The 22,245-nt window shown below is 41.1% G+C and overlaps 1 long non-coding RNA gene across 1 annotated transcript in view; it reads left to right on the top strand.

The window, feature by feature from the left end:
* LOC128777746 (uncharacterized) overlaps positions 1–22,245 on the top strand; it is a 31,496-nt gene that overhangs the window by 3,638 nt on the left and 5,613 nt on the right. The window lies entirely within an intron of this gene.

The raw sequence follows: 22,245 nt of genomic DNA, 5'->3' as shown, positions 1-22,245 counted from the left end.
GGAGCCTGCTTGACAGTCTCTGTCTCTCTCTGCCCCTCCCCTGCTCTTTCTCTCCCTCAAAAAATAAAAAAAAAAAGAATCCAGGGTGCCTGGGTGGCTCAGTTGGTTAAGCGTCCGACTTTGGCTCAGGTCATGGTCTCGCTGTCTGTGAGTTCAAGCCCTGTGTCGGACTCTGTGCTGACAGCTCAGAGACTGGAGCCTGCTTTGGATTCTGTGTCTCCCTCTGTCTCTCTCTGCACCACCCCACCCTCGAGCTCCGTCTCTCTCTGTCTCTCAAAATAAATAAACATAAAAAAAAAAAGATCAAAATCTAGGGTGACTAGGTGGCTCAGTTGGTTAAGTGTGGGACTCTTGATTTTGGCTCAGGTCATGATCTCACAGTTTGTGAGTTCCAGCCCCACATCGGGCTCTCTGCTGTCAGCACACAGCCTGCTTCAGAATCCTCTATCTCCCTCTCTCTCATGACCACTCACTCTCTCTCTCTCTCTCTCCTTCAAAATAAATAAATAGGGGCGCCTGGGTGGCTCGGTCGGTTGAGCGTCCGACTTCAGCTCAGGTCACGATCTCACGGTCCATGAGTTCGAGCCCCGCGTCGGGCTCTGGGCTGATGGCTCAGAGCCTGGAGCATGCTTCAAATTCTGTGTCTCCCTCTCTCTCTGCCCCTCCCCCGTTCATGCTCTGTCTCTCTCTGTCTCAAAAATAAGTAAACATTAAAAAAAAATAAAATAAAAATAAAAAATAAATAAATAAATAAATAAATAAACTTAAAATCATCAATGATCTAAGTTCCTACTTTAAAAAGTTAGAAAAAAAACAATTAAACCCAATGTAAGTAGAATAGAGAAGAAATCAATGAAATAGAAAACAAATAATAGAGAAAATTAACAAAGCCTAAAGTTTGTTCTTTGAAAACACTAATAAAATTCATAAATCATGAGCAAGACTGATAAAGGAAAAAGAGAGGAAAAAGCAAATTACCAATACTATTAATGAAAAACGGGGGCACAATAGATCTTTAGACAGCAAAAGAGTAATAAGGGAATATAATGAAAAACTTTAAGCCAACAATGTCAACAAGTAGGTGAAATAGACAAATTCCTAGAAAAACAATTTACCAAAAATAACAAAATAAAAAATTTGAACATCCTTATCTATGTAACAAATTGAATTTGTTGAAAGCCTTCTCACACTTTAGTTAATAAAAATGTATTGACATTGGTGACAAAGATTGACATTGGTGACAAACATTATCATATTAATGTAAGATGTCAGCAATAGGATCTGGGTGGGGTTAGGAACTCAGTTACCTTCACAACTTTTCTGTAGATCTAAAACTATTCTAAAACAAAAAGTCTATTTAAAAAAAAAAGTTTCCCTACAAAGAAAACTCCAGTGTCAGGTGGTATTTTGGTGAAATCTATCAAATATCCAAAGAAGTAATACTAATCCTACACAAACATTCAGAAAATAGAAGACGTAAGAGTACTTCCCAATTTGTCTTATAAGGCAAAGATAACCCTGATTCCAAAATCTGATAAAGACATTACAAGATAAGAGTTACAGACCTATATTCCTTACGAATATGCATACAAAAAAAAAAAAACCAATCCTGAACAAAAATATCAGTAAATATGGGCGCCTAGGTGGTTTTGCCTCAGGTCATGATCTCCGGGCTTTGTGGATTTGAGCCCTGTATGGGGTTCTGCACTAACAGTGTGGAGCCTGCTTGGGATTCTCTATTTCTCCTCTCTTTCTGCCCCACTCCTACTCGTGCTTTGATCTCTCTCAAAATAAACTTAAAAAAAAAAAAAAAAAGAATCCACCTACATATACAGGGAAATACAAGAATGCAAGGTTAGCTTAACTTTACAAAGATCAAACAATGACATAAACCTCATGAACAGACTAAAAGAGAATAACTATATGATCATCTTGATCCAGGAAAAGTATTTTATAAAAAATGTTTAATAAAATTGTTTCATAATAAAAATGGTTAGCAAACTAGGAATAAAAGTGAACTTGGCAGGGGGGGGGGGTGCCCCGCTGGTTCAGTTGGTGGAGCGTGTGATTCTTGATCCCAGGGTTGTAAGTTGAAGCCCCATGTTGCGTGTAGAGATTACTTAAAAATAAAATCTTAAAAAAAATAAATATAAAATAAAAAAAATAAAAATAAAATTTTTTTCAAAAAGTGAAACTTCTCAACCTGTTAAAGGATATCTCTCAACAATAACTAACACTATACTTAAAGGTAAAAGGTAAGATAAATCCTTCCCCACTAAGATAAGAAACAGGGCAAGAATACCTTCCCACCACTATAGTAAATATTATATTAGAGAACTTAGTGAAATAAAAAATGAAAAATAAATATAAGGCATAAGATTGGGAAGGAAATAAAACCATCACTATTCATAGACAACATGAGTGTATATGTAAGAAAATCTAAAAACAAGGCTCCACCCAAAATACTAGCACTAATAAGTGAAATTAGCAAAACGAAAGGAATCAAGATCAATACATAAAAAGTCGGTTTATTGTATAACAAGCAACAAACAATTGGAAAATGAAATTTAAACAAAATATCATTTACAATAGCATCAAAAATGTCAAATATCTAGGGGCACCTGGGTGGCTCAGTCATTTAAGCAGCTGATTTTGGCTCAGCTCATGATCCCACATTTGGGAGTTGAAGTTCCACATCAGGCTCTGTGCGACTGCTCAGAGACTGGAGCCTTCTTCATATTCTGTGTCTCCCTCTCTCTGCCCCTCTCCTGCTCACGCTATCTCTCTCTCTCTCTCTCTCTCAAAATAAATAAACATTAAAAAAATTTTTTTAAGTCAAATATCTAAAAATAAACCTAACAAAAATCGTGTAAGTCCTGTATACTGAAAACTACAAATATTGCTGAGAGAAATTAAAGAAGACCTAAACGAATGAAGGGGATGTGTCATGTTTATGGGTTAGGAAACTCAATATTGAAAAGAATCCATTCTCCCTAAGTTGATATATATATTCAGGGTAATTTCTATTTTAAAAAAATTATCAGATTATTTGGAAAAAGTAGGTATAGTAATTCTAAAATATACATGGAAACAAAAAGGATGTAGAATAGCCAAAAAATCTCAAAAAAGAACAGAAACAGCACTGATATTATACTTTAATATTTTAAATTTTAATACTTACTGTAAAATGACAGTAATCAGGGTTGTGGAATAACAGTGTAAAGACACACTAATAAATAAATGGAAGAAAATAGAGAACCCAAAAATAAACCTGCACTTATATGATTATTTGATTTTCAGCAAAGACACCTGAGCAATTCAGTGGAGAAAGGACAGACGTTTTAACAAGCGGTGCTGGAATAAATGGATATTCATGTGAAAAAAATGAACTATAACTCTTACCTCACACCATATGCAAAGATTAATTCAAGATGGATTGTAGACATTAACATAAAAGCAAAACCCATAAAGACTTTTGTGCAAAACATAAAATATCTTCATTACTCAAAAGGTAAACTTAAAAAAAAGCAATAACCATGAAAGGAAATTGATAAGTTAGACTTCATCAAAACTAAAAATTTCTACTCATCAAAAGACATCATTAAGACAATTAATAGATAAGTCATCAATGTGAAGAAAATATTTATAAAACATATCTGACAAAAGGATAGTATCCAGGATATATTAGTAACTACTACAACTCACTAATAATAAAGACACATAACCTAATTTAAAACTGGGAAAAAATATAGATTTTCCAACAAATGATGCTAGAATAATCCATAACAAATAAAAAAGAAACTCAACCTAAATTTCATACAAAAATTAATTCAAAGTCGGGGCGTCTGGTTGGCCCAGTTGGTTAAGTGTCAGACTTCAGCTCAGGTCATGATCTCAGGTCATGAGCCCCGCATCAGGTTCTGTGCTGACAGCTCAGAGCATGGAGCCTGCTTCAGATTCTGTGTCTCCCTGTCTCTCTGCTGTCCCCCGCTTGCACTCTGACTCTCTCTCTCTCTCAAAAATAAATAAACATTTTTAAATATTTTTTAAAATTAATTCAAAGTAGATCATGGATTTAAATGTAAGACATAGGGGAACCTGGCTGGCTCAGTCAGTAGAGCATCATCTGATCCCATGGGCATAGAGGCTACTTAAAAAAAATGTAAGATATAAAAAACTATAAAACTTACAGGAAAAAAACATATGGCAAAATCTTCAGATCTAGTGCTAGGCAGACTTCTTAGATTTGACAAGAAAAATATGACCTATAAAATTTTTAAAAAATGGCGCCTGGGTGGCTTGGTCGGTTAAGTGTCCAACTTCAGCTCAGGTCACGATCTCATGGTCCATGAGTTCGAGTCCCGCGTCAGGCTCTGTGCTGACAGCTCAGATCCTGGAGCCTGTTTCAGATTCTGTGTCTCCCTCTCTCTCTGCTCCTCCCCTGTTCATGCTCTGTCTCTCTCTGTCTCAAAAATAAATAAGCGTTAAAAATAAAAAAAAGTTAAAACAAAATTTTTTAAAATGGTAAATCAGACTTCATTAAAATTTAAGTATTTTGCTCTGTGAAAGACCCTGTTAAGAGTATGAAAAGACAAGCTACAGACTGGAAGAAAATGTTTGCATAGCACATATATGACAGAGGACTAGTATCTACAATAAAGAGTTCTCAAAACATAGTGATTAAAAAAACACACAATGGGGCACCTGGATGACTGAGTTGGTTAGGCATCCGACTTCAGCTCGGGTCATGATCTCACAGTTCGTGAGTTCAAGCCTCACACTGGGCTCTGTGCTGACAACTCAGAGTCTGGAGCCTGCTTCACATTGTGTGTCTCCCTCTCTCTCTCTCATGCTCTGTCTCTCTCCCAGCTCATGCTCTGTCTCTCTCTCTCAAAAACACCCCCCGCCACACACAATTTGGGGCGCCTGGGTGGCTCAGTCAGTTGAGCATCTGTCTTCAGCTCAGGTCACAATCTTACTTTTCGTGAGTTTCAGCCTCACACAGGGTTCTCTCCTTTCATTGGGGAGCCCACTTTGGATCCTCTGTCCCCTTCTCTCTCTGCCTCTCCCCTACTCATGCTTTCTCTCCCTCTCAAAAATAAACATTAAAAATTTTTTTCAAAACCCACACAATTTAATTAGAAAATGGGCAAAAGACATGAACAGACAGTTTACCAAAGGGGTATACAAATGGTAAATAAATACATGACAAGACATTCAGCACCACTATCCATTAGGGAAATGCATACTAAAACCAACTGAAATCTCACTCCTCACCAAGAGAATGGCTAAAATTAAAAATAGGATTAATATTAAATGCTGGCAAAGACGCAGAGAAACTGAATCACTCATATGTTGCTGGTAGGGATGTAATTTGGTACATTTTACCGTATTCTCTGGAAAACAGCTGGACAGTTTCTTAAAAAATTAAACATGCAACAACCATATACAAACCAGCAATTGTAACTCCTGGGCATTTATTTCAGAGAAATGCAGATTTATGTTTATTCAAAAACCTGTACATAGGGGCACCTGGGGGACTAAGTCCATTAAGTCTGACTCTTGATTTTGGCTCAGGTCATGATCCCAGGGTCGTGGGATCCAGCCCTGCACTGGGCTCTGTGCTGATCGGCACATGCATATTCTCTATCTCTCTCTCTCTCTCTCTCAAAAAATAAACATTAAAAAATTAATCTTTTAATTTTGAGATATTTGTAAATGTGTATGTTGTAAAGAAAAAAATAGTACAGAGAGACTGTACTTTTATCCAATTTCTCCTAATGGTAACATCAACATCTTGCAAAACTGTATCTTTTTTTTTTTTTTTTTGAGAGAGAGAGAGAGGATCTCAAGCAGGCTCTATGCTCAGCACAGAGCCCGACATGGGGCTTGAGGCTTGATCCCACCACCCTGGGATCATGACCTGATCCAAAATCAAGAGTCAGTCACTTAACTGACTGAGACACACGGGCACCCTGCAAAACCATATCTTAAAAATAAAATATTGCAAAACACTATCACCACCAGGATATTGATATTGATACAGTTAAGATATAGAGTATTTCTATCACCATAAGGATCTCTCTCTTGCTCTTTATAGTCACACCTACTTCCCTCCAACCCAATATCCTTCTTAACCCCTGGCAACCATTGGTACATACTCCATTTCTACAATTTTGTTATTTCATAAATGTTATATACAGGGAATCATACAATATGTAACCTTTTGGGATTGGTTTTTTTCACTCAACATAATTCTCTGGAGATCATCCATATTGTTTCCTATTTCAATAGTTTATTCCTCTTAATTGCTTAGTAACTAACATTCCATGGTATGGATACACCAGAATTTATCTAACCTGTCATTCATTGAAGGACATCTAGACTGTTACCAGTTTGGGGCTACTGGAAATGAACATTTCTAGTACATTTCTATAAACATTTATGTACAGTTTTTTTTTTTTTAATGTTTATTTGTTTATTTTTGAGATAGATGGAGAGAGACAGAGAGAGAGGGAGGGACAGAGAGAGAGGGGAGAGAGAATACCAAGTAGGCTCTACACTGCCAGCACAGAGCCCTATGCAGGGCTCCATTCCATGAACTGTGAGATCATGACCTGAGACGAAATCAAGAGTCGGACACTCCAGTGACTGAGCCACCCAGGTGCCCCAAAAGATTAATTTCTTGAATGTTCAATTTTATTTTTTTCCAGCTTTGTGGGAAGTATCATTTTAAAAGCTTTTAAAGTTTCATTTTTTTTAAATTGGGCAAAAGATTTAACAGATATTTCATTTAAAAGAAGATGTAAGGAATGGCCAATAAGCACCTTAAGAAAGTATTCAGGGGCACCTGCGTGGTTCAGTTAAGCGTCTGACCTCAGCTCAGGTCATGATCTCGGGTTTCATGAGTTCGAGCACAGCATCAGGCTTTGCTGAGAGCTCAGAGCCTGTAGCCTGCTTCAGATTCTGTGTCTCCCTCCCTTCTGCTCCTCCCCTCGCAAAAAATAAACATTTAAAAAAAAATTCTTTTAAGTGTTCAACATCATTAGTTGTCAGGGAAGTGCAAAGGAAAACCACATGAAATATACCAGCATGGCTAAATTTTGAAATAGTTAAATGAAAAAGACTGACAACATATGTTGTTGGGAGAATGTAGGGCAACTGCAACTCTTATCCATGGTTGGTGGAAACGTAAAATGGTACAACCACTTGTGAAAACTGCATGACAATTTCTCAAAAACTGAGAAATATACCTACCACATGACCCAACAATTCCACTTCTAGGTATTTACCCAAGGGAATTGAAAATATATAGTCACCGAAAATTTGTATAACAATGTCCATAAAGCCAGGGGCACCTGGGGGGGCTCAGTGGGTTAAGCATCCACCTTCAGCTTGTGAGTTCAAGCCCCAACTTCTTGCGGTTTGTGAGTTTGAGCCCTGCATCAGGCTCTGTGCTGACAGCTCAGAGCCTGGAGCCTGCTTCAGATTTCTGTGTCTGCTCCTCTCTCTGCCCCTCCCATGTTCATGCTCTGTCTCTCTCTGTCTCTCAATAATAATAAATAAACGTTAAAAAAAATCTATATAAAAAAAAGTTAGCGACATCCCAGAAGGATGTTGGCAACCATCAATAGAAGGGTGGGTAAACAAATCGAGGTGTAACTATACAATAGAATATTATTCATCCACAAACAGGAATGCATTATTGATAGATACATCAACATTGACGAATCTCAGAAACAGTAAAAATAAGCCTCATACAAGAGTCATACTGTATAATTCCATTATAGGAAGTCCTAGAACGGGGAGGACTAATCTAAGGTGAGGAAAAAAAACAAACAAAAGAGAACAATGGTTGCTTTGTGGGTATGGATGATGGTGATTAACTGGGAAGAAGAATGAGGGAACTTTCTAGAATGATGGTAAAATTCTATTTCTTAGAGGTTTGGGTTACACAAGTCCCGTTGTCACAACCCAGTGAACATATTCTTAGGATTTGTGTTTTTCACCTGTGGAAATAGTACTGAGCCATAACTAATAATATCCATGCTGAAACATTTAGGAGATACAGCATTTTTTTTTTTAATGTTTATTTACTTTTGAGAGAGAGACAGAGCACAAGCGAGGGAAGGACAGAGAGAGAGAGAGGGAGACACAGAATCTGAAGCAAGTTCCAGGCTCTAAGCTGTCAACACAGAGCCAGATGTGGGGCTCAAACCCATAAACCATGAAATTATGACCTGAGCTGAAGTCAGATGCTTAACTGACTGAGCCACCCAGGCGATGTGGAGACAAAGTACTACTATCTGCAGTTTATTTGGAAATGAATTTTAAAAATAAGATGTAAACAGCGCACCTGGGTGGCTCAGTTGGCTAAGTTGACTCTTGATGTGAGATAAGTGACTCTTGATCTCAGCTCAGGTCTTAATCTCAGGGTCATGAGTTCAGGCCCCACACTGAGATCCACACTGGGCATGGAGCCTACTTAAAAAAAAAAAAAAAGAAAAAGAAAGAAAGAAAAATATGTATTAATGGATGGATATATGGATGAACAGATGGAAGGATAGCAATAAGTGAGAAAACATAGTAAAATGTTAATGGTAGAATGTAGGTAGTGGGAATATAAATATTCAATAATGGATTTTACAGTATGTGGCTAGATTTTCATAAAATGTTGGTTAAAAATGGACCTTGACCTCTATGCCACTCCATACACAAAAATTTATTTGAGGTCATAGACCTAAACATAAAACCAAGACTCACAATACTTCTAGAAGAAAGTATAGGAGAATATTTTCATGACCTCAAAGCAGGCAAAAATTTCTTAGAGGCCACAAAAAGCACAATCCATAAAAGGAAAAACTTGATTAATTAGTTATAGCCTGCTCACCAAAAGACACCATTAAGAAAACGAACAGACCAGCCTGGAAAACACATTTGTAATACATATATGTGTGACAGATGATTGGTATCCAAAATATATTTTTAAATTTATGCAAATTGGGGCACCTGGGTGTATCAGTTGGTTAAGTGTCTGATTTCAGCTCAGGTCATGATCTCATGGTTCGTGAGTTCGAGCCCCGAGTCAGGCTCTGTACAAACAGTGTGGACCCTGCCTGGGACTCTCTCCCTCTCTCTCTGCCCCTCCCCTGCTCTCTCTCTCTCTCTCTCTCTCTCTCAAAGTAAATAAATAAACTTAAATGGAAAATACAATTAAACAGATGCCTCCCAAAATCAGACGTAAAAATGTCCAGCAAGCACATAAAAAAAGTGCTTAAGACCATTAGTTATCAGGTAACCATCAACAAAACTACAATGAGATACAAGTTCACACTCGAATAGGTAAAATAAAGATGACTCATAACAGCGAATATCGACTAGCTAGGATATGGAATGACTGAGACTCTCAAATAATTGGTGTATAGTGGTTGTACAATGAAACCGAGGAAGTATTTAGAACATTCTTATTAAGTTAAAAACATGCCTAGTCCTAGATATTTTATCCAACAGAAGTGAAAACAAATTTACACACACACATACACACACACACACACAAATTTGTACAGGAATATTTGTGGCAGTCCTATTCTTTATAGCCTCAAAATGGAAGTAGCCCAAACATACATCACTAGGAGAGTGAATAAATAGCGGCATATTCATTCAATGGAATACCACTCAATAATAAAATGAGCTAGGGAGGAGGAGGAACAGGTAATGGAGTACTGAGCTCATGTCCTCCCACAGACAGGACCAAAGCTACAGCTACATGTAGAGCAACTCTTTCTGAGAATGACCTGTAGACTAGCAGAACAGCTCTTCCACAGCTAGGGATATAAAGAAAAAGCCACATCGAAAGGCAGAAGGGGCAGAGATGTGGTCTAGTCAGGACCCACAGCCTGGGCACAGGGACCCACAAACAGGAGGGATATCACCAACGCAGAGGTCCTCCCTGAGGAGCGAGGAGTTCAAGCCCCACGTGAGGCAGCCCTGCCCTGGAGACCTGCACCAGAAAGAGCCCACATAATATCTGGCTCAGGAAATCAGCAGGGCTTAATTCTGGAAGAGCAGGGGGCCTTAGGAAACCAAGACTCTGCCCTTAAAGGGCACTTGCACAAACTTAATCATTGTGAACCCAGCAGTTTGAAAAGTGCCTGGGCCGTATGAGAAGGAAACTTACTAATTTTAGGGCATGCGCCAGAGGGGCAAGGATCGGTAGGAACTTTCTCTGGGAATGGAAGCACTGGCAGGCACCATTTTTCTTACTCTCTTTCTACCTAGCTGGATTGGCACTGGTAGGCACAATTTCTCTATCTACCTTGCTAGTACCTCTCACCCTGCTAGGTATTCCACAGCCTCAGGGGGGACTGGCTTCCATGCGGAGTAGGGGGCCAGCCCCACCCACAAGCTCACTCCAGCACCAGCATCCAGGCATCACAGCCAGCCGATGGGGGACTCATGAGCCAGAGCACCTGGTTCTGGTGACCAGGACGGACTGCACTTCTGAGCCCCACAGGATGCCTTCTACATAAGGCCACTCCTTCAAGACCAAGAGACATAGCTGATTGGCCTAATACATAGACACAAACACAGAGAGTCATGCAAAATGGAGAGACAGAGGACTATGCTCCAAACAAAAGAACAAGACAAAACTTCAGAAAAAGAACTAAATGAAAAGAAGATGAACAATCTACCTGATAGAGTTCAAACTAATGGTCATAAATGCTCGCCAAACTCAGGAGAGAAGTGGATGAACAGTGAGAGAACTTCAACGAAGAGACAGAAAATATAAAAAAACTAGTCAGTCAGAGAAAGACAAACATCATATGACTCCACTCATGTGTGGAATTTAAGATACAAAACAGATGAACGTAAGGGAAAGGAAGCAAAAAAAATACAGAAACAGGGAGGGGGACAAAGCACAAGAGACTCTTAAATACAGAGAACAAACTAAGGGTTACTGGAGGGTTGTGGGTGGTGGGATGGGCTAAATGGGTAAGGGGCATTAAGCGGGACACTTGGGATGAGCACTGAGTGTTATACATAGGGGATGAATCACTGGAATCTAGTCCTGAAATCATTATTGCATTATATGCTAACTTGGATGGAAACTAAAAAAATAATTTAAATAAATAAATAAGGAAAAAAAAGAAAATATAAAAAAGAACCATTCAGAGCTGAAGCATACAATAACTGAACTGAAAAATACACTGGGGCGGGGCACCTGGGTGGCTCTCAGTTGGTTGGGTATTCGACTCTTGATTTTGGCTTGGGTCATGGTCTCATGGTTCATGGGTTCGTGCCCTGCATCAGACTCTGTGCTGACAGTGTGGAACCTCCTTGGGATTCTCTCTCTCCCTCTCTGCCCCTCCCTCAATCTCTCTCTCTCTTTCTCTCTGTCTCAAAATAAATAAACTTAAAAAAAAGTTATAAAAAGAAAAAGATACTGGAGGGAATCAACAGAAGATTAGAGGGTGCAGAAGAATGGATCTGGAGACAGGGTAGCAGTAATCACCCAAGCTGAAGAGCGAAAGGAAGCAAGAATTTTTACTTTACTGTTTTAAATGTTTATTTTTGAGAGAGAGAGAATGCAAGCAAGGGGAGGAGCATAGAGAGAGGGAGACGGAGGATCCAAAGCAGGCTCTGCACTGACAGCAGGTAACCTGATGTGGGGCTTGAAGTCATGAACCGTGAGATCATGACCTGAGCCGAAGTTGGACACTTAACCGACTGAACCACCCAGGTGCCCCAAGAAAAAAGAATTTTAAAACATGAGGATATTTATTGTAAGGGACCTCTGGGACAACAAACATCAAGTGCGCTGATATCGGCATTATAGGGATCCTAGAGGAGAAGATAGAGGGAAATGGGCAGAAATAGGTAAAGGGAATTAAGAGGTACAGACTTCCAATTTTATTTTTTTTAATTTAATTTTATAATCGTTATTTTTTTTAGGGTTTTATTTTTAAATAATCTCTACATCCAACGTGGGGCTTGAGTTTACAACCCTGAGAACAAGAGTTGCATGCTCTACTGACTGAGCCAACCAAGCACCCCCAGACTTCTAATTTTAAAATGAGTCATGGGGATGTAAGGTACAGCATAAGAAATACAGTCAATCATATTGTAACAATTTTGTATGGTGACATATGGTAACTAGACTAGGGGCGCCTGGGTGGCTCCGTCAGTTAAGCATCCAACTGTTGATTTCGGCTCAGGTCATGATCTCATTTTCATGGGTTCGAGCCTTGTGTTGAGCTCTGCTCTGGCCACATGGAGACTTTTTGGGATCTTTTCTCTCCCTCTCTCTCTGCCCCTCCCCTGTTCATGCTCTCTCTCTCTCAAAATAAATAAACTTTAAAAAATAAAAAATATATATTACATAATTCCACTTATATAAAATCTATATAGAGAGGTGCTTGGGTGTCTCAGTTGGTTGAGCACCAGATTCTTGATTATGGCTCAGGTTATGATCCCAGGGTCATGGGATGAAGCCCCACGTCGAGTTCCACATTCTCTCTCTCTCTCTCTCAAATTTAAAAAATATTAAAATATCACAAAAATGGGAATAAATTTAACAAAACACCTTGCACTACAAACTACAAAATTTTGTAGAGAGTGAAGAAGATCTAAATAAATGGAGAGAGATGTCACACGAGTGAATTGAGAGACTTGATTGACATGGTTAAGGAGTCACCTCTCCTCAACCTGATCTATGTATTCAAAGCAATCCCAATCAAAATCACGGAGAGCTAATTGGTTTTTGTTTTTTTTTTTTTAGAAATTGACAAACTGATTCTAAAATTTACATATAAATGTAAAACGTCAGTAGCCAATACAATCTTGAAAAAGAAAAATGCTGGGGGACTTATCTGTCTAACAGTCTAAAGCCAATAGTAGTCAAGGCTGTGATTTTGGTCTTAGGAAAAACATGAAATTATACAGAATAGAGTCCAGAAATCGATCCACCCTTATACGATCAACTGACTTCAATGAAAAGGAAAAAATTTCAACTAACAGTGCTGGAACAACTGGATATTTGCATAAAAAAATAAAGAGCCTTGATTCCTACCTGACACTATACACAATAATTAATTCAAGATGGATCATAAACCTATAAACCTAAAGTAAAATTTAAAACCATAAAACTTTTAGAAGAAATCATAGAGAATATTTTCAGGGCCTGAGGTTAAGCAAAGATTTCTGAGTAGGACCCAGAAAGCAATGACAATAAAAGAAAAATATGATAAATTAGACTTCATCAAAATTTTAAAATTCTGTTCATCAGAAAATGGATAGCCATGGGGCGCCTGGCTGGCTCAGTCGGCTGAGCATCTGACTTCAACTCAGGTCATGATCTCGAGATTTGTGGGTTCGGGCCCCACGTCGGGCTCGGTGCTGACAGCTCGGAGCCTGGAGCCTGCTTCAGATTCTATGTCTCCTTCTCTCTCTGTCCCTCCCCCCCTTGTACTCTGTCTCTCTCTATCAAAAATAAATAAACGTAAAAAAAAAAAAATTAAAAAAAATAAAAATGGGCAAAATAGTGGAATAGATACAAAGAAAAATATATAAATGGCCAACAAGCCCCAGAAAAAGTGGTCGACATAATTGGTAATCAGCAAAGTGCAAATTAAAACTACCATGAGAAGCCACTACATCTATTTTGAATTTGCATAATCATGAAAATTCTTTATAATTTCTCACTTTATACACCTCTATTAGAGTGGCTAAAATTAAAAAGACTGGCAGTATCAAATGTTGAGTTAATGGGAACTCTCCTACATTGCTAGTGAGAATACAAAATAGTACAAACACTTTGGAGGGCTGTTTGGCAGTGTCTCATAAAGCTAAATATATATCTACCTAGTAACAAGGCAATTCCACTCCTGGGTGTATTTACCCAGTGTGGTAGGCAGAATCATGGCCCCCCGAAGAGGTCCACATCCCAATCCCCAGAACCTGTGAATACATTGCCTTACACGGGAATAGAGATTTTGCAGAGGTTAAGTTAAGGATGTCAAGTTGGGGATATTATCGTGTATTATCTGGGTGGGCCCAATGCAGGTCCTTACAGGGGAAAGAGGGAGACAGGAGATTCAGAGTCAGAGATGTGGTGATGAGAGTAGAGAGCATAGAGACAGATTTAAAGAGGCTACTCAACTGGCTTTAAGATAGAGGAAGGGGCCACAGTATGCAGGTGGCTTCTAGAAGCTGATGAGGCAAGAGAACAGATTCTCCTTAAAGCTGCCAGAGAAAACGCAGTTCTGCTGACCCATTTTGGACTTCTGACCACTGGAACTGCAAGACAATTTTATATTGATTTGTGGCCACTAAGTTTGTGATCATTTGTTCAGCAGCAAATTAAGAAACTAATACACCTAGCAAGAATGAAAACATGTTCGTAAAAAAACTTTACAAAATGTTCACAGCAGCTTTATGCATAACAACCAAACAACACATGTGTCCATGGGACAGTGAAATGTTCTGGATCTGACAGGGGTGTCAGTGCTCTCCAGCCAAAGACCAAGAAGACACTTGTAGTTGAACAAGGTTGGGTTTTTGCTTGTTGCAATGAGGGAGAAATACATACCATTGAAAACCATGGGGTGTCTCTGGAAGAAGATATTAAGAATGACTTATTACAGGGGTGCCTGGGATGGCTCAGTCCATTAAGCATCTGACTTCGGCTCAGGTCATCATCTCACGGTTCATGAGTTCGAGCCCATGTCGGGCTCTATGCTGACAGTTTGGAGCCTGGAGCCTGCTTCAGATTCTGTGTCTCCCTCTCTCCCTGCTCCTTCCCTGCTTGTGCTCTCTCTGTCTCTCTCTCTCAAAAATAAATAATAAATATATTTTTTTTATTTTTAAAAAAGGATGTTTTGTAGGATTTGGGTTTGTGCTGGGTGATTTTGGGGGAGGTTTTAAGGAAGTAGGGCTTTGCTCTGGATCAGATGCTTTCAGGAAGCAGGATGATTCTGTGATTGGGTATCTTCAAAAGCCTTACCTAGAAGGAGGCTGGAATGAACACAGCTAATGTGATAACTGGTAGAGAAGCAGTAGTCACTCCTGTTAGCTGGGAGAGAGGATCTTTGGTATTTCAGTGGTTTTCACAGTGAACTTGTTTTTGTCTGTCTTTAGATAAGATCATAAAATAGTCTTGATTTTTTTGTCTACTTTATCAGAGTCACAAAGCGACCTTGTCTTATGTTGTTGTTTGATGATGCTATTGATGTCCAAGAGAATGACATGACCTCACTATGAATGCCAGGCCAACTTTAAACATACCAAGACCCAGCTGTAAGGGTGAGGCCAGTTCCTGGATGTCAGGGGCTGGTTTTCTCTTTCTCAGGGGTGTGAGTTACATGGTTATAGCTATTCGTCAAAAGGATGGAGTTAAGATTGGTTTATTTCAATTTTTACCCACAAATGTCTGCATTAAAAAAAAAAAAAAAAAAACTCACCATGACTGGGTGCTTGGCCTGGCTGGCCTAGTCGGTAGAGCACGCAACTCTTGACCTCAGGGTGATGAGTTCAAGGCCCAAGTTGGACGTAAAGCTTACTTAAAAAAAAAAAAATCAAGATGACTACACAAAGGGTAGAACATCCACTCAATGGAATAGTACTCAACAATAAAAAGGAATCAACTATGGATACATGCAACCTCATGGGTGAATCTCAAAACATTACACTGAGCGAAAGAAAGAAGACATTAGATAAATGGTTGCATTCGTTTATGTAATATTCCAGAAAACTCAAAATTATAGAGACCAAAACAGCAGTTGCCAAGGTGTTGACCACAACGGGTCAGCATGGGGGATCTTTTTAAGGTGATAGAAACGTTCCATTGCTTCGCTATAGCAGTGTGGTCACTGTGCAGAGCTAAATTCAGTCTACTATTTCCTGCAGGGGTTTGACTCCTTGCCACGTGACCACCATTTCTGGTCACTCCTCTCTCTCTGCCCTCTACTTCCGTCATCGCATCTCTGTCTCGGACTTTCCTGCCTCCCTCTTTCCTTATAAGGATCCTTGTGATTGTACTGTGGCCACTCAGATGATACAGGATAATACGACTGTATAGGATACACAACTATCCCTGTTTATCAAAACTCAGAACTGTACCAGTATAAAGGATGGATTTTATTGCATGTAAATGATACCTCAATAAGCCTGACTGTAAAAAAACAACTGTGTTACGGCTGAGAAGGCCTGGGTGTGGGGATGGATATAACACAGGAGGCAGAATGTTGAAGCTCAGTGGTGGGTATATGGTGGTTTATTTTACTCATATGTTTATGCAGGTTTGGAATATTCCGTAATAAAAAGTTGTTGCTGTTAATTTTGATGGAAGGGGAAATTATGTGATGGAGGCAAAGATGTCACAGAAGTCAGTTGACTATCTGGACACTTTTTGCACATTAATGAACTGATGCCCCTAGATTCTCAAACCGACTTCCTGCTTTTCATGCACTTAAATAAGCTAGAGCTTATTTACTTGGACATTTTTTTGCTGGTACTCCTCAAAAATGTTTAATGCCATTTGATTCTGAGCTTTCAGAATTTTTCGCCCTGTTTTAAGATCTCCTTATTCCCTCGGCTTGGGTATCCTCTGCCATTTAATATTTATTTATTTTTAAAGATGCCCTTTTCCTCACAATGGCCTCTTTGATGTGTCAGTAAACCATTCAGGGCTTATTTTTCAAGTGGCTGTTCTTTTGGAGTTGTGCCATGCATTTATCACAGGCTTCCAATAAAGCACTTTTAAAAAGAAATAGGCTCCAGGCTTTCTATGGGCTGTAACTTTTTAAACAATTCCTTTCATTTCTCCCCCTTAATGCCCTCCTTCTGTCCTAGTTTCCCTTTCTAAAACTGAGCAATCAAATGATGGAGTTCCCCCCTCCCTTTCCCGTTAGCAGGCTGAATGTGTATTGTGGTCACTATTGACCGAGTGGTTTACCCATGACCACTCAGTGCCCCAGTGTGGTCACTGTGTAGACCCAGACTCAGTCTACTCTTTCCGGCAGCAGGTGGTTAAGTATTTGCCAACCAGCCAGCACTCCTGGAAGCATCAGTCCTCACCTTTCTATTGTTAATTGGCTCTCTGTCATCTACAGGACAAAATCCAAACTCTTGATAGCTATAAGAATGGCTAAAATAAAGACTGAACAGACCAAGTACTACTGATGAAGATGAGAAGCCGCTGAAACTCATACACTGTTGATGGGAAACGTAAGATGGTGGAGCCACTTTGGAAAAGTCCGGCAGGCCCTCAAAATGTTAATCATAGAGTTACCATATGACCCAGCAACTCCATTCCTAATTAGATACCCAAGAGAACTGAAAATACATGTCCACACAAAACTCGTACATGAATGTTCGTAGCAGTGTTAGTCATAATAGCCAAAAACTGGAAACTGCTCAAATGCCCACCAACAGGTGAATGGATTAAAAATGTGTGTCTGGAGAGTTCGGGTGGCTCAGTTGGTTGAGTGTCTGACTTTGGCTCAGGTCATGATCTCAACGGTTCGTGGGTTGGAGCCTCACATCAGGCTTTGCACTGACAGCGCAGAGCCTGCTTTGGCTTCTTTGTCTCCCTCTCTCTGCCTCTGCCCCGCTCGCATGTGCGCTCTCTCTCAAAAATAAACAAACATTTAAAAAACGTGTGGCATATCCACACAAGGGAATGCACACAGCAGTAAGTACTGATGCAAGCAACAACACTGATGAATGTCAAAACAATGATGCTAAGTAAAAGAACCCAGACTATACAAGAATACATACTGTAAAATGCCATTTTTATAAACCTCTAGAAAATGCAAACTTCCCTATATGACAGAAAGCAGATCACCGTTTACCTGGAGATGAGGGTGGGGTAGGGTGAGGGATTACAAACTAACAGAAGGAAACTCTTAACAGCGATTATCTTGATTTCTTGGGCATATACGTATGTAAAAATTTATTGGATTGTATGTCCAAATATATGCCCTTTATCAAATGTCAATTATACCTCATTAGAGCTGAAAAAGAAAAGAATTGAAAATAAGGCAAGTCCTAGACCTGGCCAAGGAAGCCCCAGCCTTCTCCAATGCTCAATGGGGCACCACTAGGGTCAGCCACCATTATTGCCTCAAACTGTCTTAGTCCAAACTGTAAGATTCAGTTCAGATGGTCATGGGGACCCACTGGTCACAGAAGACCCACTAGCCTTCCTCTGAATAGTGTTTGCTTCTCTCCTCCCTTGCCATTGCCACCAGACCATTTACTATTTAGTATTTATTTCTAGGTCTGCCTTCTCTAATTCCGGCAGAACCTCTGTAGTAAGGATGTATTTCAGCTACTTTCATATTCCTAATTTAGGCTTGCAGAGATTTTTGTTTTTAACTTTACAAGTGTTCTTTGCACATAAGGGGACAGAGTCTCAGAGACAACTCTTTAGGGACATCATTCATGCAGCTAACAACTACAAAGGAGCTACTGCATGTGAGGCCCTGGGCTGGGCCCCTGGAGCAAGGCTCAGTGTCAGAGAGGAAATGAACAAAGGTTCAAGCAGTTGCAACACAGCCTAAGTGAGAGATGACGCGGGCACTAACAAGAAGACACCAAACTGGATGTTGAAGTAGGGGTGGGTTCTGTCAGGAAAAGCTTCTTGGAGGTGGTATTTAATCTGAACAATGAAGAATGAGTAAGAGTCCTGAGTGGGGTGGGGTGGGAAGAGTTTCCCTGTAAATGGACCACTGCATGCTAAGAAAGAGAGCAAGCTAGTTTAGCTGGATGCTGAAATTTGGAGGCTTGATTTGGTAGGCAGGTGAAGTTGTGATGGATCCGTCAGGCCATGTGAGGAGTTTGGCATTTGTTTAGATTCTAGAAGACTCTGGAAGGCAACATAGAGCTTTTGAAAGATTTTAAGTTGGGGAATATCTCGTTCACATTTGTGTTTCCAAAAAATAACCTTGGTAGGGCAAAGCTAGGGGCAGGGGACCTCTTGGGAAGGGACTGCAGTGGTTCTGGGGAAGTTATTGGCAGCCTGAGGCACCGGCAAAGAGGGAAAGTTGAAGCAGGAGGACCTGTTACACTTCCACTCCCACTCCCGGCCCAGTAACCTACTTGCCCGTAGACCACCGGCTTCCTTCCATAGCATCCTAAGACCAAGTTCTTGTCCTGAAAGCCTAACCAAAAAAAGCCATCTCTCCCCAAAGTCGCTGATACTTCCTCTGGGAGCCAAGAGTGCTTCACACTCCTTGGAAATAGGCAAACCTTGTCCCAAGACTGATCAAACCAAGATCTCCCTCACCTGTGGGCTTTGATACAATTGTCCTAATTAGTGCTTTCAGCAAGACTTTCTCCCATCTTTCTCCAAGGTCTAAGAAGTAAAAGGGCTGATAAATCCATCCTAAGGGTTCAGCATTAAGCAGCAGCAGCAGGAGCCCATGACCCCTCATTACTGTGGGGCTGCTACTGGCTGCTACCTTGGAGCACAGTCTGGGCATTAAGCGGGCCTTGGCTTCTGGATGGGGCTTGGGATGGGGGAACTCCTAGCCACGATGGACTCATGCTGCCCTACTGGAGGCCCATCCATCCATGTAAGGAGTGTTCCAGCGGGTCCTCATGTCTTCAGGATGCATCCTTCTCAACATCTTTGTCTCCCAGCACCTAACATAGGTATACGGTAGATCTAGTTAGGACTTTAAAAGCATCACAGAGACTTAAAGCTGCTATTGGCACTACCACAGGGGAACTATGCTTCAGGGAGAGATGGTTTGTGTATCAGGAAGTTTGTGATAAACTGGAAAATGTCTCTTCAGCCGCGTTTCCAAAATCCCTTACAAATCCTTTGGAACCTTTGTTGGTGGCAGTAGTGGCGGTGGGGCTTAGCTGGTGAGCTTCGGGGCTAGTGGACAGATGTGAGGCCATGATGGAAACTGACCCCAAAATTGTCCTAAAGCTTTCACCCACTGATAGATGTGGCCATGGAGGCCTCTCCCTGCACTCCCCACCCCCCTTTTTTAATGTTTTTATTTTTGGGAGAAAAAGAGAGAGCACCCTCGAGCAAGAGGGTGAGGGGCAGAGAGAGGGAGATACAGAATCCAAAGCAGGCTCCAGACTCTGAGCTGTCAGCAGAGCCCAAGGCAGGGCTTGAACCCATGAGCCCAAGTTGGATGCTTAACCGACTGAGCCACCCAGGCATCCCTCTCCCTGTCCCTTGTAACCAGCCACCCCAGATGACCTTCCTAGGCACCCATAATAATCAACATCCATTTTTACCCCAAAACCCTCAAGTTTTTATAGGAGTTTCATAACCTGACACCATCTGACATCTTTATTTTCCAGTAAATCCTCAAGATGCCCCGACTGTTCTGACCCTTCCCCTGATCCACAAGCCCACCTGTGTGTCAAGCTCAATGCCCAACATGGGGCTTGAACCCAAGACCCTGAGAGCCAGCTGGGTGGCCTGCATATGGACTTTTAAGGCTTAGCTTTGGTTTTGTTTTCCTACTTAGACTGTGAAGTTCTTGAAGGCAAATCTTGAGGCTTCTGTTTCCCAGAGCACTTAACACCGATCCCTGAATAGCTAATCAATGATTATTGGCCGGCAGTAGCCAATCTACCAGGGGAGGGGGAGGGCGCTGGCCGGCAGCAAAAGAGCTGCCTCCAACAGCTTGTTTTTATCCACGGGCTATGACTCTACTTTGTAGAATCTTTGGGTTTTCCCAGAGTCCATGGGTGATCTTGGAGAACACATCCTAGGACTAATTGAAATCATGAGGGAGAGGGTTGGCAAGGAGCCCCAGCTGAAAAAGTAACATTTAAGGGCCAGAAAATCACCAGGGCTATAATGGAAACCCATCTGCTTGCTTGCTGGCTTGGGTGGGAAACAGAAAGGCCGGGAGCTACTAACATTTCACAGTGGAATCCAGGTTAAACAATCACAAGGCGTGTGAACACGGGCAAACCACTTGACATCACTTGAGCCAGCAGAAAAATTGGATAAAAAGCAATCTTTGGCTAGGCAGCCAAGGCCGCACTGAAACAGCTTCCCCAAACACCACCTCTTTCTGCCAAGGCAAGCTTCTACTCATTGGTGCCTCAGAATACAAAGCTCATCTCCCAAAACTAAATATTAAGTGCACATTGGGAGTTGCTGTCGGCTGCCACCTTGTGGTCCAAATTACAACTGCCTATCAAGACTGAAATAGATGGCTACCAGCACAAAACCACTCCAGGAATTTTAAATTTTTACATCTCTTTAAAAAGTTCATTTCTCTGGAGAGAGAATCCCAAGCAGGCTCTGCACCATCAGCAGAGCGTGACATGGCGCTCAAACCCACCGAGATCATGACCTGAGCCGAAATCAAGAGTTGGACACTTAACTGAGCCACCCAGGCACACCCCTTCAGGATTTCAAGGTTACAAATCTCACTTGGCTAATTACTGTCCAAATCCACACAATGCTTGGCCTGTAGTAGCTCATAAATACGACTCCCAAGTGTCCACACCCCCTTAAGGTCCACTATTAGTTACCAGTTCTGCTGACTGAAAAACCTTACCTCGGTGGGTGGGCACGTCCAGAGTTGCTAGTTGGCCCAGAGCTGCTGCCTCAAACACTTGGGACTCTGTGCCGTGTGCTCACTGCAACCGTCATCAGTTGTGGTTCCATCTGCAAGCCAAGCCGGCATCTCACCCAGCAAACCTGTCTGCAGTATCGTCCCCTTTCACAGGTTGCACCTTCACGGCCCCTGCCCAACACCGAGCCGGCCGTATTGCAGTGCAGGGCCAGACATGGTCCCCAAAAAGCCCTCTTGGTACCAAGATGGCACTTGGCCCTGTTGGACAACATTGCTGCTCTTATCCATTTACTCATGTCATATGCAGGGTCACCACTTTCAAAGGCTCTAAAAGACTGGACAAGTGTTTCCTCCTTGAAGGAGCCCTGCGAGATCAAGAGCTCCAACTGCGGTTATTCTGATTACGTAAAGACCAAAAACTCCCAGGGGTCTTCATATTGCTGGCAGTCTCTTTCAGAGGATTTTGTGCAATCTTGATGCAGTTTTCTCCTGATTTGTGTAAGCCCTAAGCTTCGAGAAGGTTGAGATTTGTTAATTCCAGGGCTAACAAAACAGCTACCTTCCTGCCATACAGAGTAGCACCAGCATGGCCTCGTCTAGTGAAGATGCTAACTTTCCAACTACCCCCCAGTATGGTAACCACGCTGGATGGGACTCAACAGGGGAGCACGTGCTGCAACAGACGGCC

This window comes from Panthera pardus, unplaced genomic scaffold (genome assembly GCF_024362965.1).
Source record: "Panthera pardus isolate Hobbes unplaced genomic scaffold, ASM2436296v1 HiC_scaffold_17, whole genome shotgun sequence".
NCBI classification, from domain to species: domain Eukaryota; kingdom Metazoa; phylum Chordata; class Mammalia; order Carnivora; family Felidae; genus Panthera; species Panthera pardus.
This window is presented reverse-complemented; position numbering and strand designations above follow the sequence as displayed.